At 36.5% G+C, this 12,601-nt stretch overlaps 1 long non-coding RNA gene across 1 annotated transcript in view; it reads left to right on the top strand.

Annotated features, from left to right (window-relative positions):
- Positions 1–12,601, top strand: part of LOC128082839 (uncharacterized) — a 310,058-nt gene that overhangs the window by 152,180 nt on the left and 145,277 nt on the right. The gene's annotated exons all lie outside the window — the stretch shown is intronic.

Here is a 12,601-nt window from a genome sequence, read left to right as displayed (position 1 = left end):
TGATAAGTATTTTTATTAACATCTCCTGAGGTCCAGACTGTTCAGTTTCAAGTAGAAAGCAAAGTACAAAGCAAAAATGTAGGCATGTGCATTGTTGTAGTATTTTCATATTTGATCGTGCTTTGCAAATAGTTTTTTTGTCAGGTGAGAGGCACACATCACTGCTCTGATTTGTAGCTCAACTCTTTGCTTGGAAAAAGTTAAAACATCCTTCACCATTGTCTTTTTACAGCCTACAGAGCAAATGTTGGGTTATTCAGTTCTTAGACCTCCGGTTAGCTGGGCAGAATCTGGAATTCTTGTTGGTTATGATTCAGTGATCATACAGGCCGAGTGTATGTTTATCTGAAAAGAGAATTTTCTTGTATTTCTCAGCCCTGATGCTGCTACTGTTGCATTGCAAATGTATCAAGGGGAAGAGGAAAGGGGCTTTTTGAAAAAGAAGCCCAGATTGCACTTTCCTGTAAGCTTGTAGGTACCGGTGACTAATATCTCATGCAGACAAAAGCTAGTTAAAACTGACTTGAGATAAGCATTCTTCTGCAGTGACTCATCTTCCCTAACAATAATGGAAATGTAGCCCCTGTTTATGAGATAGCTGAAGTGCAAATAGTAGTGTCCATGAAGCTGAGGTTAATTACAGGAAGGACTTTCATGGTAATTGCTAATAAACAACACTTCTCCTCCTTTGAATCTGTATTATTCTCTGTGAGATTAAGCTGGCTTCAGCAATTTGAATAGAATTTTTGAACATTTGCTCAGGAGGTAGGCAGTCAGAGGCAGGAGTGAGTAGTAAAAGTCAGCCATAAAAGAGCAGGGAGCTGACCACAGCTGACATTTTCTCCCATATAAAATGTAGAATTCTGAGCGGGTTCTTGAATTCCCACAGATCATCACTATCTCAGCATGTAATGTGCTGTGACCAAAAAGAAGCAACCGCTTGCATGCATTCAGAGATTACAGCTGGAAAGTAGTCAGGCTGGCAGTGAGCATGTCAGCAAAGGGGCACAAAAATATTCTTTACAAGGGCTTCTGCTTCTCAGGAATTTCTAGAAAGCTGATTTCAGCTTTAAAGTGTGTTGCACGAGGGACTAAGATGCAAAATACATGTGCATTCTGAAGTGAGATCTTAACAATTAAGCTTGGAAGCATACTGCTAGTATGCAGCAAAGAAAGTGGCTATGGAATTATTTTCTAACTAATATGATTGTGATGCTCATTTCATGTAAGAACTTAAAATGAAACTCTCCCCCCTTGTGTATCAATACTTCCTAAATTCCTGCATATCTACTCTACTGTCTGCTGCTTTTGCAAGAAATGCCCCCAGAATCCCCCCAAAGGGAAGGTGCAGAAGGTGACAAGGTCTTAGTCTGTGCTCTTTACAATACCACATAAGTATCTTTATCTTATCTATATTTGTTAAATCAATTAAAAGAACATATGGAAGTTAATCCCTGGCTGACTTACTTTTGTAGTGGGACACAGAATGAGCACATGGGATTTCTTATCGGTGCAGAAAACACAAAGTAGCTTTTTTGTAAGTGTCAGCAGATCAGATTTGTGGCTGCGCGGAAAGCAAGTCTCTTTTCTCTTTGATAAAATTATTCAACATTTATTTTAGGTGATTAAGGGTTGAAATTCCTTTTTGCCACATGTACTGCAACAGTGAAACAAATAGTATGTAGCCTTTTTGGGGATGAAGCTTATTGGCAGAGCTGCTGGAACTGATTTGAGTGTTACAGTCAGCAAAACAATGTAGATTCAGTGGTCCCAAAATCTATCTGACAGTTCTTATTTCTAATCAGTCTGCGTGTAGCAGTATTTTATTCAATGTCTGAAAATTCAGATTACTTTTGTTCAGGGAGATTTAAATCTGCATCTTCTATCTCCAAGGGGTTCTCTTGAGCTGGAGATAAGGGAATCTGGGAATAGAAATGTAAGCCCCTCTTCTACTTCATCAAAATAAGCATTTTCTTGAGCAGGCACACAAATCTGCAAGAACAGGAGCTATTTACCAAACCAGATAATTGGGGCATTCTCAGGAAGTGGGAGATTTGAGCATGTCTTCTCCCAGGGAGAAGGGGGAAAAATGTGAAGAAAGATAATGGCTCTTCACATCACTGTCAATGTAGTTTGACATGTCCCTGGATTTCCTTAGAAGTATCTTAAAACGTTTTGCTTGGTCTCAAACAATATATCATTTGTACCAATATCTCAGGTTGAGTTTACTACATCCTCTGGACGTTTTTTGTAGTCTGCCTGTTTGTGGTGATGATCAAGTAATAAGAAGGAAGTTTTAAGAAAGTATCAGGCTATTCAGGGCACCTCTGTCAGTAGGTAATGGGGTCAGTGAGCTTGAAGTCTAGCTTATTCCTAAAATACATTTGTGGACAAAAGTTTAATATGTAAATGTGTGTATGATGGGTTGTGGTAATTGATGGTGAAAGCCAGGGCTGTGTTTGCAACCAAGCAGACACAGTGAAGTATTATGGAGTATTAAGTGGATGATGTTTGTTGCCCTCCTAAGGAGTTCAGGATGCCTATAGAGGTGCTCACCAAGGAGAGCAGACATTGAATGGGAGGCAGATAGAGAGAAGGCATCCTTCCTGCCCTTGCCTTGCCTGCCCTTCCCAGGCCTGTTCTGTGGGCAGCCCTTGTCATGAGACTTGCAGTTCCCAGCACGTCCATGCAGGGCTGCACTCTTATCAGGGTGTGGAGTTTAATTACTCCTCTAATTATAATTTACTTTCCGTTGGTCTTTTTATTTTCAAATGTTCATTTCTTTAAAATTGTTTGGACAAGCAGCTGTAGACACATCTGTGAACTTAGTGAAGGTATCACTCACACTGCACAGTAAGAATATACTGTACCCTTGATTACATCAGATTTTGTTGTTTAGGAATGATCTAAGCAATAAATTTAGTTGTTTAGGAGTGACCATAGATTTGGCCAGTAATATGTGAAATTTTGGCTTCCCATATTTCAAGATATTCTGCCTAAATACACAGTTGTGCAGAACTGCAGGGTTTCATAAAAAGCAAAGAAACAAGGTCATGAATAATGTGCAAATACTTGTTTTTACTGTAGCCTCCTTATTGGTGCTGCATTTCTAATATGTTCTTAGCTTTTTAAAATGAAAACTAGATTTTCATTACATTTGTCTTAAATTGATATTCTTATAAACTAATTTCTCCTCCAATAGAAATAACATGGACTGCATAGAATTCTGGAAAGTCATCCATCTTTCTACAGAGATTTGTCTTACTGAAGTCTGATAGGGAAGCAGATGCTCACAGATTGTCTTGTATCTTTGTGATGTCCAGGTCCTGTGCAGGAAGTGTCAATGGAGTTTGATTTCCTGAAATAGGTATATAATCATCTTGTTAACAGGATTTATTTGAGAAAAACAGAGAGTGGGCAGAAGAGAAGTCTAATTAATAGTGACCTGGGGGGAGAAGCTTCAATTTGCCTTAGCCGCCACCACGTACCAGCCTTGATTCTCACAGCTAAGCTGGAACTCCAGGAGGCGGAGAAGGTGGTACATAAGAATGACACAACTAAAAGCTTTCAGAAGTTTTTTTTTGTTTTTTTTTTTTTTTGCTTCTAAATTGCATTTGAAAAACCGGACTTTCTCAAATCTAAAATCTGGACAGAATCTGAATGTAAAATTTCACACATTTTTACAGTGTAAATACAGAATTGTTCACTCCGATTATACAAACCCCTGTTTGTAGTCTCTTTTCAGTTGAATAAATTATTTGGCACTTGAATAAAGCAGTGGCAGAGCCAAAATTAATTTCTTTTTCAACAGAAAACTTGTTGCTAAAAACTAGAATATCACGTTTTGGAATAGGTTGCCTGGAGAAGCAGCGGATGCCCATCCCTGGAGGCATTCAAGGCCGGGTTGGATGAGATCCTATGCAGCCTGAGCTAGTGGTTGGCAACCCTGCCGTAGCAGGGGACTTGGAGATAACAACAGTTCCCTCCAACCTAAGCCAGTCTATGATTCTATGGTTGGACTGTCAAATAAACAGATTGAGGAACTGCTATTCCGGAGAATTTTCTAGGTTACCCTGAGCCTAAAGTCTATATTTTGCTGTATGTATGATCTCAAATAATTGTAAATGGTGATGCAGAATGGACAGGAAAATATGGCAATAAATCAAAATACATGGAAAAGACGTGGGAATACCCTGATCCCACCAGTTCCATAGTTAAATTGGGGAAGCTAGAACAAAATACCTTTTATTCCAGAGATATCAATTTTACTCTGTAAAAAAGTGGTTTTATTGAAATTATTATTTTTATGAAATCTTTTATCCATTGTACATTTCAATTAAAAGGCATTCTAATGTCAGAGAAAATTACTGACCATCCTTTGGGAACCTTTCTAAACTTTAAGATGACTGAGAGCTGGATAAATTACCAACGCTTTAGTTTCCCTTTCTGGCATTGCATTCTCATGGTCTTCAAGCCAACAGAGTATCTGTTTGTTCAGACAGTGCCTGAAGTTAGGAGATGTTCCTAGTTCTATGTGTGAATTACAAACAACAAAAAGATGAAACTACTGTTTAGTTTCACATGCTCAAAAAAAAGTTTTTAGGACAACAGAATTGGAGGTGGAATGGGAATTTCCTGAATTTCAGTCCTGAGTTTCGTTGCTTTGGCTGATAGCCCTAATGCAAATGACATTAGAAACCAAACCTTGATATTATGAGAGTGCGAGGCAAGCATTTTGTAACTGAGTGGAATTTGAGTAAAGGGCAACCAGACACTCTTTGTTTTGTGGTTTTTCACATATGCATGATTGATCTCTAATCAAATTATTTTTTCCTCATTTTTCCCCAGAATGTTGAGGGCTTTGTTTCTCTTTTTTTAAAAAGAGAAGTGAAATTTTGCTCAGTTAGTCACCAGCTTCATTTGTGTTATGAGTTGTTAAGAATTCATATACTTAAACCTAAAGGTACAATTTTCACTTACCATCTGAAGTTAGCATTAGCCTTTCAGTAATACCTTAAAAACATTTGTCTTTGATTATTTGGAGTTACGTGGTTTTTTTGAGGTCTCTGAGAGATACAAGATCACACGTAAACTATTTCTCATGAGTTTCTGCACGCTTTTAAGATCACTCTTTGCTATTCTAGGCAATAACATTTGCTTAGTCCAAGACAGACTTGTTCTTCAGGTGCAGCTTTTCTGTGCTTTACAAAAAAGAAACTGCTCCGTCCACATTTGGTTTCTTTGGCCTCTTTTTGAGCAGTTTAATGGACAACTGGTTTGTTTTATTTATCTGACAGGGTTTCTTCATATTGTTTCAGGTTATCAGCACTCTTGTAGATCATATTACAGCTTGTGCTAGGATTTGACCCTGACTAAGGTTCACGTTAAATCAGATCCTTATCATTAACACAGTGATAAATAGAGATGCTTTGGAAACTGTATACAGATTATTTATTTAGTGCCTCTCTGTATCATGTTTTATACAACCAAGGATCAGTGTCAGACCTTTATGGATATAGCTTAGGTTGCATTCAATAACTACAACCTAAAGCCCTTTAAATAATGTTAACTTAATAGCTGACATTTTTATGAATTAAGTCTGCAAGGGAAGGAGTGTAATACTGCTCTACAGTGAGGAAGATTTTTATTTTTAGTTTCATCCCAAGCCTAAAGGGGTGTTTTTAGTTTAACAACTGCCTCTGAAGTTTCCACTTTAAAAAATAAATAAAAAGGTAGACAAAAGCTTTTAAGAAAGAAATGGAGTGCTCTACCACGGGGTGACCCTGGGTTATTGCTTTTGTAATGATACTTTTGGGGAGCTTCTAAAGAACTTTGTGTTACAAGATCTCTCATTTCTCATTATTTCCCCTTGTAAGAGTGGCTAGTCCTCTTATGACATAAGAAAATGTCTGTGTTTTTTAGATAAGTTTAGGCCTGAGTGCATCGTTCTGCAAGGTGGCAGATTTGTAGACTGTGGATTTCCCTTGTCTGGTGTATTTGCATTAGGATCTGAAATCTTTTAAATGGGTACTAAATCTGAAAATTCAGAAGTCGAGTTTTTCAATTAGAATTATCAGAAGTCTATTCGCTATGTAGCATGTAAATTTTACCATGCTAGATAAATGAAGTAATTCACTTAAGCTTTTATAGTGTTACAGATAATTTTCTTAGAAGACTTTCTTAGGTAACAGGCCATTCAAACTAAATAATACAAACATTTATCCAACTTTTCAATGAAATGAAAAATTGATTTTTGTATACGTACATAGCCTTCTTGTGATCAGCATACTGTACTGAAAGACCACCATAACGTGAATCTCTTACATAGCTCTACCTAACATAATGCCTGTCACACTTCCCAAGGACAGCTGCTTCCTGCATGCCTCAGGCAGCTTTGAGTCTGCTCTTGCAGGCAGTCACCATCTCTCTGCACATTAGCTGTAACTTACCAGGCAGAACTTTTCATACCTGCTACAGAAACAAGCTGTTAGAGAGGCTATGAGGTTTCAGATGAACTTCTAGCTAGCTATGGTTGATAATGATGGAAGGCTTTTGTATGTAGGTAACTCTGAAAGTAACACCTTCTATTTATTTCCGTGGAAACTATAACACATTTGAAGAGCACAATAACACTGATTTTCAGCTACAAAATACTATTTTTCAGCATAGTCATCACCATTAGCTGTGAATTTTTACCAGTGATTGATGGAGAGCTTGCATTCCATCCTCGTAACAATCTGCATGGCAGTCTGGAAAGTGGCCTGCCTTTGACATTGCTTTTGCTGGCACTGAAACACACTACCCACAGCCCCACTGTGCTCACATCCACTGTTTCGTCTCCATAAATGTTCAGCAAGCGTCAGTGAATGTCAGTGGCTGCTGTTTTTTTCATATGGACAAATTCAATGACATACCTTTGCTTCATCTGTATTTCCATGTCAGATGCCATTTGGTCAGGCTACCCTTCTGCTACCATCTGTTAACCAGCAACAAAATGTAATGGAATATTGGTAGGATGGTTTCAACTTCTACTGCTTCTGATGGTTTCAACTTCTATCACCAACATCCACCTTTGACACTGTGGGCCAGCATAATAAAATAGGAGGTATTACTTTTGGGAATCCCTTCTAGGTTAATGTAGTCTCTGGAGGGCTCACATTTTGTTTCAGTTCTGTTTCCATCATTATAGCCATTCAGATACTTGGGGTTTAGTTGATATGCTTTAATACTCCCAGAGAAGAAAACTGGAGGTACATGATTGATTTGAAGTACTTCTCTTTAAACAGAATGGAATCCAATTCAGCAAAGTGTTAATTACACCATGTTTTCAAGCTATTATTCCTGATCTTGTCATTTGTCTGTAAGTCATCTGAAAGAAACAGGTATCATTATGGTTGTTTGTTTTCATACTATAAACTGTCTTCGTTTGTTTGTGAACTGCCTTATTAGCTGCATAAAAATCTTTTGAAATTACTTTTTTTTTTTTTTAATTTTATTCCCCTGTGATTTGAACTTCTATAAACAATTAACTATTTATTTGCTACAGTAGAAGTTTTTTTGTTTTTTCTTTTTTTATTAGACTGGGTTTTTTTTAGGCAGAGGAAGAGAGACATGTTTTTCCAGCAGGAAAACTTTTCTTTAGAACTTCTGTGCTCAAAAGTACTCATTGTCTCTTCCCATCTATATTAGCTCTTCTAATAAAAGGTACTATTTCTCTGTATTTCACCTTGCTTGTATTCTTGAATGTTATAGTTTAAAAAAACATTGCTGAACTTAGTTTTAGTCATAAGTGGATTTATGTTATTTATCTTCATAAGTCTCCACATGATGCTGAAAATTACTATGGTGCTTGATAATCCAAGTTTCCATCTTGTAAATATGTCATTTCCAGTAAACATTTTGCTCACTGTTAGTATAGCATACAGCTGTGTGGAAGTGCACATGCCTGTCTCTGCTGCCCACTCAGTAATGCCAGGTACGAAAGGGCTTTAGATGGATATTTAACTGTATTAACTGTAGTTGTTAATATGTCAGCTGGACTTAATGAATCTTGACAAATACTAAGTTAAAGATAACTGAGTACAACAGATGGATAATAAAGCAGTCCAAAAACCTAACCCCAGATTTTCGTAGTAAAGGCTGAACTTGCTATAATGTATGGTTACATCTCATTATTAGATAAAAATGCTATTTTTTGCACAAGTACCTCAGAGATGAGAAGGATCAAATATATAAGATACAGACTATTTTAAAATGAAATATGAAGTATAAAATCTGACAAGGACCTTCTGAACATCTTAGTTTCAAGTATGTTCATTGTGAATATTTGAGAAAGATGACTTTGCACAAAAAGTTCGATCCTTACATAGTGAAATGAGGGAGCATCCTCAAATTTTCTTTTTGTCACTCAACGTGAACTGCTACGTGAAACTGCTAAAATATTAAGAAGTAGAAGATGTAATCCCAATATGGAGTGTAGATCTGTCAATAATTCAAGGTGAAAGATGAGTTTTAAATCTCATTTTAACGTAGATGATGTTATTTAAATCTGGATAGAAGGGAAGGAGTAAGAGCTTCCCTAGAATGATGGTTACTGATATTCTTTCAGTGCAATACATGATAACTCAAACTTGCACCCCCTGTGAGAATATCAGTATTGCTCTGTTGACCTGGAACTGAAACAGCCTATGATCTCCATTTAAAGGAGAACTTGTAAAAAGTAAAACACAGAAAAACAAAGGTTTAAGTTCACATAAAACACGCCACGTAGCATGTTATTTACATTGCAGTGTTAAATGTTGAGTTGCTTCACAAAACCATCTTATGGCCACTTATGATTTGGGAACTGCCATTAAGTGCCAGAAAACCACATTTAAACAGAATTAGGTATGTGACAGTGGCTGCCAACAGCAAGGTAATTGCACAGTATCCTGAGCACTGCCCATGCCATCAAAACTATTGATGAGAGCCAAGAAGATCGTGTCTGTCTAAAACCAGTCTGTCAGTCCCTCTTGGACTGAGATTTTCATAGGACTGAGCACCCAGTTTGTGTTTGATAAGTTTTAACTGAGTTCCTTAGACAAGTGGAGAACACTGATGTAGTGGCCTGTGAGGCTTTAAAGCACTTTGTCACCTTTCCAGATGTCAGAATACAGATAATTACTTCATCCAGATTCAGTCAACATAATCAGGAGATGAAATGGGCAACGCAAGCCCTGAACGTAGCTGGGAAATGGAGACACACTGAGTACTGGAAGCTCTGCTCAAGACAGAGGCCAATTGATGTGGTTTGCAACTGCTGAGCAGCACCAGCCTGAATAAAACCTTTGAATCTGCCCTTCTTTCTGCTGACATTGTTACTTACTTGGAATGTCAGTATAAAAGGATGATGCAGATTAAAGGTAATACGATATAGCGTGTATCGAGGGTGTTTGAGCCTGTAGAAATTTTAGAGTGCTTATCCAGTGTGCTAAATTAAACTCAGTATATTTCTGATCCTTTATCTTCTGTCTGACCATAGGCTTCAGAAGTAGGTGAATGAAATGCACAAACCCTCTTGCATCATGACAGTGGCATAATCTCCATATGGAAAAAGGGAAAATCTTTCCTAAACCCTAAAAGCCAGTTAGATTCTGCCTTGATGATAATCTGATGACCCAGATTTTAGATTCTCAGTTTACGCCATCTAAATTCCAAGCAGGTCTTTGGGCTTTACGTCACGCTTGGACATACTTATAGTATTGTGTCTGGGTTTCTAAAGATGCTAAAGATAGCATCTCTGGTATGTGTTCTGTTTCCTAGTCTCTAATGTGATCTCTTCTGTAAGAGGGCTCTGTAAATCCAGCTTCCCAAAGTAGCCAGAACTGGATCCTAGGTGTGACATTCCCATACGATTCACATATCTATAATATCTTTCTCCAAAGCATTGACTGTGAGCATACAAGTTTCTAGTTTTGTGGGTTTGGATTGAGCTAGCTTTTTTTTTTTTTTTTTTTTTTTAATTTACTTTTACTACTTTCACTCTAAAAGTGGTTCCAGTATAGATTCTCCCACCTGATCACTAGCTCGCAAAACCGATCATTAGGGTGAAAACTTCAGCAGGGCTCCGCTCAGAATCATAGCAATTTTCAACCTGCTGACCTTACCTAATTTTAGACTGAGCTAAGAAAAAATGATAGCAGATGAAGACAACATCAGAATTTAATTTTACAGCTCTTAGCAGACACAGAGAATCTTTATAAAACTGTAAGTGGATTTCTTTCTCATAATCCTATCAGCGCCTTTCTGTGTGTTCAATTTAGAAAAAAAAAAAAGGAATTTCACCTCTTCTGTAAACATTTCCGAATGTGACCATATTTCCTTTTTCTACCTTTATTGCTTTAAAAATATCAACAACAAAAAAGCAGCTAATAAACCCCAGCCTTTTTTGCTTGTAGGGATTCATTAAATAATTTCTATTCTCATAAGAAAAAGTGTGGATGTAGGTTTGATTGTTTATTTTAATAAAAACATACTGAAATTGAAACTTAAAATGTAACAGGATTTTCTGCCTGTTTCGTGAAAGCAAAAAAAAAAAAAGTCAAATATTCTGCTAATTTCTTCAAAATGAAATGAGACCTGTCAGAGTCTCCTGTATGTACTCATGTACTTCCTCTGCTCTACCCTGGATTTGCAGGGTAAACATATTTGGGGTCCCTGTTCCAAATCAAGCAGAGTAATTATTCAAAGGCAGATCTTCAAAAATACGTGATTATCCTGGATGGTTGTAGATATTTCCAAGGTTGTTTCCATCTGTCTAGACTCCAGTGCATGCTGAGCAGTTTTTTCTGGATGACAATTTTTGTTTGGCCTGAACAGACAAGTAGTTTCCATTCTTCATTTTTCCTTGGGGGAAAAAAAATACAGAAGGTTTCCCAAAGAAATTATCAGGAAATGAAACCTGGAAGAATATCTCATTTTAAAGAAATACAGTTGTCTATTTCAAAGTGGCTGCTATTGAGTCTCTTGTTTTACCACGTATTCACTTACAGTGTTGCAAAATGGGTTAGGTGTATTTTTGGGGAGTTAGTTACTTCAGTCTTTCTCAGAAGAATAATGCATGGAACTAACACCAAACCAATGAAATCATTTTGATAATGAAGGAATCATCATTTTGATAAGAACAATTGTACTGTCGCATATTTTCTAGGTTTTATATTCATCTTGTCCTGACAAGTTGGGGTTAGAACTGTATCTACCTTTCAACAGACTTAACAAATACATAATAAGCTTAATGTATTTTTTTGAAGAAAAATATTGCACGGATTACTTTAATAGTTTGATAACATTCTTTCAGTCTCCAAGGTTATAATCATGATTTGTAAATATAAGTCATTTTTTGTTTGCAATTCTTTATCTTCTTCTAAGATTTCACGTTCTCTGTTTCTTTTAATGTGGCCACTTATGAAATGCCTGGCAGTGTGAAAATAAGTGCTTAATGAGTGAAGAAACTATTATAGTTATCAGGAAAGGAAATTACACCATATGCAACAGGACAATCATTACTTTTAGAAAACTCAGCATGAAATTATTAATGTCTCTCGACAGTTTTTTAGTAAATAAAATATCATCTTGATTGTCCTTCTGCTAGCATGAAATGATATGATGGCTAATACTGTCTAAATCACAATGTTAAGTGAATGAAAAATTAGTCTCTAATCCTCTGGGTAGTATTTGTTTCAGGTATAATCTCGCACTCAACCCAATTTAGAAAAAGGTTTCTTTAAATTGTCGATGTAAATATATGAAATTGAAATACATCTTGGCAATGTACTTATATAAGACATATATGTACAAATACTTATATAATCTTGTTTTTTAAATGATTAAATCTAAATGAGGGCTGATTATGGAGTCTGACTGAAAGCTGGACATTCAGACTAATTGATAATTAAGGAAACTTGTGTGAATGAAATGGATTTGCTTGAAAAGGTATCTATGAGATAATACATATTATCATTATTGCAGCTCAGATAATATTTCATGTAAGATATGATCTAGATAAGAAACATCAAGGCAAGAATCAGGCTAAGTAGGTTCTTATTCAGGGGATAAAGGATGCCATGAAAACCAGCTTCCAACTGAGCTCGAAAAGAAGGGTTTACAGCTGTTGTCTGAGGTCATAATGAGGTGTAGCAGAAAGACCCAGAATCCCAACTAGAAAACAAAACAGAAACTTACACCTGGAGAACTACAAAAAGCATGGCAGTAGGAAGAATCCCAAAATATGAAAATTAGCTAACATTAGCAATATTGCCACTCTATACAAATTCTTTATTACTTTAAATTAAAAAACCTCCAATTTTAATACTTTGTATTTCATTGCAAGGTTTTTAAGAGCTTCTTTCATAACTTTGTTTTAAATTCTGATACAGAACAGTGAATGTTCTGAGAAAAAGTATTGTGCAAAGCAGTGAGTACTTGCAGTATGTAAGCTACATGTATAAAAATGTATATAAAATATATAAATAAATGTATGAAAATCTGTAGGGTTGCTACCAGAAGCATGCAGGCTTTCACTATCAACCACTTAAAATCAATTTGAAGGCATTTGGAAAGCATT

The sequence above is a fragment of the Tympanuchus pallidicinctus genome, unplaced genomic scaffold (assembly GCF_026119805.1).
Source record: "Tympanuchus pallidicinctus isolate F22 unplaced genomic scaffold, pur_lepc_1.0 scaffold22, whole genome shotgun sequence".
Lineage (NCBI taxonomy): Eukaryota > Metazoa > Chordata > Aves > Galliformes > Phasianidae > Tympanuchus > Tympanuchus pallidicinctus.
Note: the sequence above shows the minus strand (reverse complement) of the source record. Positions and strands in the feature narration are given on the sequence as shown.